Here is an 8,172-nt window from a genome sequence, read left to right on the forward strand (position 1 = left end):
TTATTGTCGTCCACTAAATGTAAGCATATTATCTGATAATGTTTATGCAATTGTCAGTAGATCATTTGAAGAGTGGTGAACACATAGAAATATGCTGTATAGCTGTAAAAAATAATATTTTTACTGAATTAACTGTTCTTCAGGAATATATTCTACCTTTACCCCCGTTTCAAGTGAGAGACATTTGTTTATAGCTGTAGCAGTGGTGTGCCAGTGAGTGGTTTAAATTCTTGCTCTGTTTTCTCTGGATTCTGACATAATTTCAGCATCTACAACCTCAAACTGTTAACCAATGGTTAAGACAAAGGAATTTTGCTGTCTGAAAGCATCTGAATGGTAATGTAATTCATAACTTCGTTATATGCCATGCATTTGATTTCTTAAAAGCTTCTGGGAGATCATCAGTGAAAAATGCTGCACTTTCAGTTACTTACTTTAGCTACTTACTTACTTAAGTTGAAAGGGAGCATTTATATACTTGAAGAGGAAAAAGGATCTCTATTGCCATTCTATGCTTTGACATAAAAAACCCTAACCAACTGAACAAACAGAAAACTACAACCATTACTACAAGTTTTTAATTGTTCCATGTCCTTCTTGCCAGAATCCAGATGTCCAACAGAGCTATTCACGTGGAGGAGAAAAGAAGGTTCAGTTTCATCACTGTTTCTGTTGTCTCATACCTCTCCATGTCACCACAATACCTCACATGCACAATATAGCCTTCTTGGCCTGTTGGTGTTACTTTGTAAGGCTCAGAAAGACTGGTTCTTTCTCCCAACAGATGCTTTTGTTTCTTTCCACTCAGTGCCAGGCCTTCCTACAGAGAGATGCTGATCACATACTCTCAGAGTGAATTAGGGCTCAGCCCTTTCCCTCTAGGCAAAATAATGAGCCTACAGATTCATTACTATGAAGTACACTATCAACCTGTAAACATGAGTATTCCAAAGACTGGATTATAAATGAGCATGGGAAAGATTATTCTGTGTCTTAATATACAAATAAGCATGAAGTTTAGGATATGTATCTATGTGGGGAAGCACCTATCCTTGGCAAATTGTAGCAGTGGGAAGAAGGGAGAAGACTCCTGTGGGTTTCCAACCTTTTCTAATGCATATATTTGCAAGTTTTATAAGAAATGCTCTGAACTTAGTTACTTTTCTTTCCAATACATTATGAAACATGTTGCTTACAATGCAATAAAACCCTAACTTGTTACTGAGCTTTAGAAATAATAAAATCCCTGTTTGTATGTTGCAGTCAAATTTGTTGAATGTCTTTTGTGTTGTACTAGATAGCTGCTGACTGTTTTTCAATATATTAATAATTTCATATTTGTCACGGTTCAGTTTTTAGACCGTTTACTAGGATACATGATAAGTTAGAATGGTGAGCCTTGTATGAACAGCACCTTTCAGAGGAGAGTAACAGCAAGTACCCCCGATGTTTTTGTAGATAGTGAACTTTTTGAATAGAAAGAGCAAAATGTGAGGTGCTGGTAACTTTTTACCATGTTCATGCTACAAGTTGCTGATGCTGTAAAACCATGTTGCCTTCCTAAGTCAGGCACTCAGAGAAGCTGTAACTTTTAGTTACTTTTCTGCTGATAAATTTCATTTCAGATAATATTTTAGATTTTAGGTGTTGTTATCCAGTCAAGAGGAAGCAGAAGTTGCTTCTGAAGAATTCATGTGAAAACAGCTGTTAACAAAGTTCATGCTTGTACTAACTACAAGTAAAAGTACTTTCTGAAGTATCAGAGAACTCTCAATCTGTCAGTCTCCTCAGTGTAACGAATAACATTTTACTCATTTAAGCAATGAATAAAAATTGTAATAAAATATTTTAAAATAATTCTATACTGCTTTACTAGATTTTGTTACAATGCAAATTTCTTGTGGAAGTGTTTTGGGTTTTGCTTTAGGCACTATCTAGACAATGGTATCCTGGACTGAAAACAGGGAGAGATGGCATTTTTCCTTAGCCACTGTGGTGAATAGCAGTACTGTGTGATTATTAACGAATTAATCTTTTCTTCCTGGTGGTAACTCAGATTTCCAATTTCAGTTGTATGTAATAGGAGAAAATACAACAAAGGACAGGTCTCCATTCTTGTTATACTGCAGCTTTAAAGGAGCCTCTTGTAAAACTCACAAAATACTGATTTTCTGTAACTAGTTCAGTATTGGACTGAATGTACAGAAATATTCCCAACAATATGTAGCTCTTAAATGCAAGAAAATCTGAATAGAATTTAAGAAAACAAATAAGTTGGAAATAGGTTTCGGATAGTAATAAGTTTTGGATGCCCCCCATTCGTGGAAGTGTTCAAGGTCAGGTTGAATATGGCTTTGAGCACCTTAACCTAGTGAAAGATCTTCCTTACCCTGGCAGTGAGACTGCCAAGACAGTTCATAACAGACTTAGATGTTGAAAGGTCCCTTCTGACCCAAACTGTTCTGTTTCTGATTCTGAAATGTTATGGTCTTTGTCTTGTTTACACCTACATGATTTTCAGCTGCAAAATGCAGATGCCAGCATGTGCAACTGCCACAGAAAAAATTCTTCCCTGCCTGTTAGGTGTTAAGGAAATTGCATGTCACTCTCCAGAGCTAGCCTAGTAATAAACAATTTCTCTTGTGCTACGAAGACAAAGCTCAAACATTTATTTTGTCCCATGCTAATTGTCACTGAATGCAATATAGCTATAAAAATGCAGAATTGTTTGTGTAGCACTGAATGCGGTACTAAATCCTGGAATCGATCTTAGTGATAGTTGTTGAAGCTGAACATTACAGAATGTTAAATTATGAGTTAGGAGCTGGCTGACTAGAAGCAGATTAGAAAACATCTGTCAGTTACCTGGGAAACAAGCAAAGGACATGGAAGTTGGAGGTAAAGAACCAGGGAAGAGATCAGAGAGTGGACAAAGCAAAGTACCTGTAATTCAAAAGAAAACTTTTTTTCCCCACACACTGTAGCACTAATCCATTTCCAAAGCAAAGTATGTGTGAAGAGAGTAGTTCACTTGGGTGAGCAGCAGGAAAGGAAAGTGGGACAGAAGTCTTTATTAATAAAGGTACCATGAATCTATAATGCTGTTACAACTTACTACTGACTTCTGAAAACTAGTACCATGAATATGCTAAAAGAGAAACAAGACTTTTCAAAGAAATGAGACAATGCAACTAAGAATCCGCGTTTATTTAGATTTCATAATAATGCTGAAAGTCTTATTGTAGATTCACAAATTTTTTGTCCTACATTTGTTTGCTTGTTTTCTGGCAACCCTTTGAAAATAATTTTCAAATATGATAAATTCAGGATCGTACTGATGCCACTGTTCACAACTGTGGACCCTGTGACTACACAGGATAAAGTGTGCATAATTATATCCTGACAGATAGAATGCTACTGGGTGGAATGAAGTACTCTGTTTTGTTGCCTGTCTGATTCAAACTAAACCCCCTTCATCTGGAGAGGTGGTATGTGTTTTCATTATTTGCTGTGCCACAGAAAATGTTTACCAAAAGTTACAAGACCAAGATTTTAATCAAATCAGTGGTGCCCATAACTTGGAAATATGACTTCCTTTCTAACATGTTTGTATTTGTAAGCAATTTTGAATTAAGAAATCCAGGATATTTATCTTTTCACAAAAATGAGTTAGTCTGTTTCAAGGTATCATTAAATAGCTAGATTATTTTTAGAGAGAGTAATTTGATTATTCTATATTATGAAACAGAAGCCAAAATCCAAAAGACTGATTACCTTCCATTCTATAAATTTGTCTTCCCTTTAGTTTTAATTTGTCCATCTGTCCCTATTTGACAGATTTGGTTTGATGTTCTTTTTCTTTCCGGACATTTAGTTAAAGCTTCACCCACTCCCCGCCCTGTCATCCCCCACTGTAGAACTAACCTGTGTTGTTTCTTGTGGTATTGAGTTTGACATACTTAATAATTAGTTTGTATTATGCCTGCTGATTAACAGGAGTTCTATTTAAATGAAATCAAAATTGGATTCTAGAAGTGCCTGTGGATGACATCATAAAAAAGTCCATAAAAAACCAGTTTTTAAGTTTCTAATGTTAATGTTTCTAACTTGGGCAATGTTAATACAGTTCTTACTCAACACAACTCCTTTCCCTGTTCACCATTTGCTGTATTAGTATGTCCAGTATAGAATCAGATTATAAAACCTATGCAATATAAATTACACAGAAATTCTTCAGTCAGCTGATTTTTTTTCTCTTCTGTGTTGTTCTTAGTCTTAAATTCTTTCTGTGTCTCTTGGAAAAAAATTAATTGTATTTTCTCATATCCAGCTCCTTTTACATTTGTAATAACTGAATGTTCACAAAGACAAAGATTTTTTTGCAGCTGTTGCAGACTGTTTCAGGAAGGATACTTCTTGTATGCTTTCTTTGGAAAATTGAGCGAATGTTTCAATATTATTTTCTCACAATGAGTCACTTTAGAATGTGACTGTATGTTAATTGGCAATAGACAGCTTTGCTATTCTTTTGACTTCCTGTACAAATGTTCAACAATATTTTGTATCTGTTCTAGTTACTTTGAAAAAAAGCTGTAAATTGTGTTGCAACACAATACAACCTTTGATTTTCCAAAAGGTAATTTAAGAAAAAACAAACTCTCATAACTAAGGCTGAGGTGAGAAAATAAAGATGAAGAACAAAAGGCTCTCATTTACTGAAGACTGAAAGAGTTTAGATTTGGTGCCATCTTTAAATAGGCAGTTAAAAGTTCTGAAAGGAGAGGAACTTTGGCAACAAAACAAAAAGTGCCACATAACAGAGGCTAGGGAGATAAAGGCTTATTGGCAAGACCAAAGCACAGTATACATGTAGAGAGGGGCTAGAGAAAAGAATTCTGGGATGGATATGACTAAAGACAACTACAAAACTTTAAATGTGATTTTTATTAATCAAACTAACAAAAATAACTCAGGTTAGGGCAAAAGTTGCAGAGAACAATTGGAAAACACCTGCTAATAGATCAGGATAATCAAAGGGATGATTCTTTTTGCTAGACTTTTGAATGGGTGATTCTTTGTAAGAACTAGAAAAACAATCACTGAGAAACAAATCCCACTGAAAGTGAGACAAGATGATTTCATTTATTAAAATTATTATGAAGACCTGGCAAGGATGCTGCCTTCTGGTTGAGACCTAACAAGGGCATGTGCTTGAGATTTGCCATACTAAAGGCAGAGAATCCACACAGTGAGCCCTCTGTCCAAAGTAGGAGATAATTGCTGTCTATCCAGTTACACTTTAGCATGAAGCTTTTTTAATTAAACCCCTTTAACTGAGCTTAAAACAAGAGTCCTAACATTTGTTCTGGGAAATCAGGAATGGAAAATATATATAGAATATATTTTTAATGCCACATGAAAATAGAAGTCTATACTCTTCCCTTTTACATAAAAAATAAATCACAGGTGTGTCTTATGTTTTGGTTTGAATATTCAGAAATACAAGGAATGTTATGCACCATTTACAGCAGAACTTTGGAGATACTGTATGCAAGTTTTACTGTCATTAGAAAACCTGAGGCTTCATATAAATTCAAGATTGTGTAACTAAGGTAAAACATGAAACAGAATTCAGTCGAACTGGTTTGAAACCTTTTGCTAATATTCCTAATTTGATTCAACTTGATGTGAGCCACTGCTTTCACTTTGATTCAAAATACTGTCTGGTCACTGCATGTCCATTTTCAGTTTGTTTGTTTGAAGCCAATTTAGATGGCTATGCATTGGTTACATCAAATAACTGTGGGAAAAAAATACTAAATTGATGCTGTCTAGTCAAAACTGGACACTCAAAAGCTGGACTTCTGCAGTAAACACCAGTAACCGTAGGTGAGGAAAATGAAGTGGCATAAAAATTAAGCTGGTCTATCTAATAAACATGCTGAATCCTGTTCTCTAATATCAGCAATTAATGAAGAAAAGTTGCACAGGTGGTTTTAGAAAGGGGAAGTAAAAGCACAGGTGAAAGAAAGTGGGAAAGAAAAGGAAAAAGCAAGAGGAAATAAAGAAGTGAAACAACTCAAAATTCTTTGCTGTATCATTTTCATTTCCCATGCATTATTTATAAGCTTTGTTCTCAACTATTTGACTGAGAGCCCATATGCATGTTGTTCTGGTTTAGGTTATTTTCCATCTGGACCCTTTTAGTTCTGGCAAATGAGATCCCATATTCCTGTTATCTGCACCAAAACCAACATGAAGATAAAAACACTGTTAAAGTTCCCTGCTTGCTTAATTAAGAACTTTCAATAACTCCCAAGCTATTTTCTATAAATTTTTAGTATCCTTGCCACTTACAATAAATGCACTTCAGTAAATAACGCAAATTATTCCTCTAACTAGTAAACTTCTACTAGCTACAACCAGGTAGAAGTTGTAGCTACTCTGGTACAAAGTCTTCTCGTGTTAATGATACAGTCAGCATGAGTTATAGCTATAAACCAAGCAGCCTGTGATGAGGAATATCTCCTTGCTCTTTGACTTAATTTCTGCTTGAAATCACTGCTTGATTGCAGTGCAGGGTGCTGCTGTATGTTGTCCCTCACTCTGCCAGTCAACAAGAGAATGTGGCACAGACACACGTCCAACTGTTCTGCTGCAACAGAAGTCAGTGCCTTGTAGCGTCACAACCAATGGGCAAAAGGAACATGTGTGACCAAAGAAAGGCTTAACACTTGAATATGCCTGGAATAATTCTTATCTGAAAAATACAAAAGCTCTAGAACAGGCAAAACCTGGAATTCCCTTCAGCCAATCTTTGGTATTCCCATTTTAATGTCTCTTGGCAGGTCTTCAATTCCTTTGGTAAAAAATGTTAAGAGTTTTTGGAGTCTACCACACTGTATTTTAGTAGTGCTGTGGGAAACATACGTTCTCATCTAAGCAAAAAAGGACATTTGATTCTACAATACAAAGCCACATACATATTTTACACCAAAACAGGGACAGACATCTTGAATTTCGTGAAAGGCAAGAATATTTGGGGAGAATGCCTTCTTTGGTATTGCAAATTTAATTTGTGTTTGAGGTTTTTTTGGTCCAAGTTTGAAGAAGATGTGATTTCCAGCTATGGAACTCTACCTTACGAATACCTTTGAAGTAGTAAATGTCAAATATTTATTACTCTTTAAGCTGGGACCAAATAACTTAAAAGCAACAGGTACTGAATTATATATTTCATTGATGTAGGTTCACAAACTATATTAAGTTAGTTTTCTTGAATATTCCAACACCAAACCCCTGCATCTCACTACAGGTCTTTCTTTGTAACACCTCACATCTTATGGACTGGAGCTCCAGAAAAGCACACTTGCATGGCCAGCACCTGCACTCCCAGATCTTAGTTGGGAAACTTCTGGTGACCTTTTGGATTTACTCAAAACCCAAAGCACATATCCCTTGCATCTGAAAATAAATATTGAGCTTTCTCATGGATTTTGCTGCCTGTGGGGGTGGAAGGTCCTGGCACAGCAGGTAAGGGGCTGTTTTAACTGGGTGGTTTATGTCACTCAGCAAAATCACCAGCAAAGACATCAGCAAAAGCAGATGTGAGTGACCACAGAAAGTACTACAGCAACTTCCCTGTGGAGCCTGCTCTGGGGCTAGACCAGCCTCTGGGTAAAAAACCTTTTCCTAATGTTCAGCCTAAACCTCCCTGACATCACTTCAGGCCATTCCCTTGGATCCTGTCGCAGTGAAAGCACGATAAAGTTTGTTGACAAGGCTTGGTCTAATACTTAGAATACCACCTTAGCATCACTAATGGTGTACCACTAAATTAAGTACCACTTCTAACCATCCTGACAAAGTGGTTCAAACACACAGAGGAAAATTACTAAAAACTAAAATCACAGAGTAACAGAATTGTTAGGGTTGGAAGATACCTCTGAGCATCACCATTCAGTCCAAGCCCTCTGCCAAGGCAGAATCACCTGGAGCAGGTTACACAGGGACGTGTCTAGATGGGTTCTGAACATCTCCACAGAGGGAGAGTGCATGGCCCTCCCGGGCACCCTGTTCCAGTGCTCTGCCACTCTCAGTGTAAAGAAGTTCTTCCTCACGCTGAGGTGAAACTTCCTGTGTTTTAGTTTATGGCCATTATTCTTCATTCTG

The sequence above is a fragment of the Cinclus cinclus genome, chromosome Z (genome assembly GCF_963662255.1).
Source record: "Cinclus cinclus chromosome Z, bCinCin1.1, whole genome shotgun sequence".
Classification (NCBI taxonomy): Eukaryota; Metazoa; Chordata; class Aves; order Passeriformes; family Cinclidae; genus Cinclus; species Cinclus cinclus.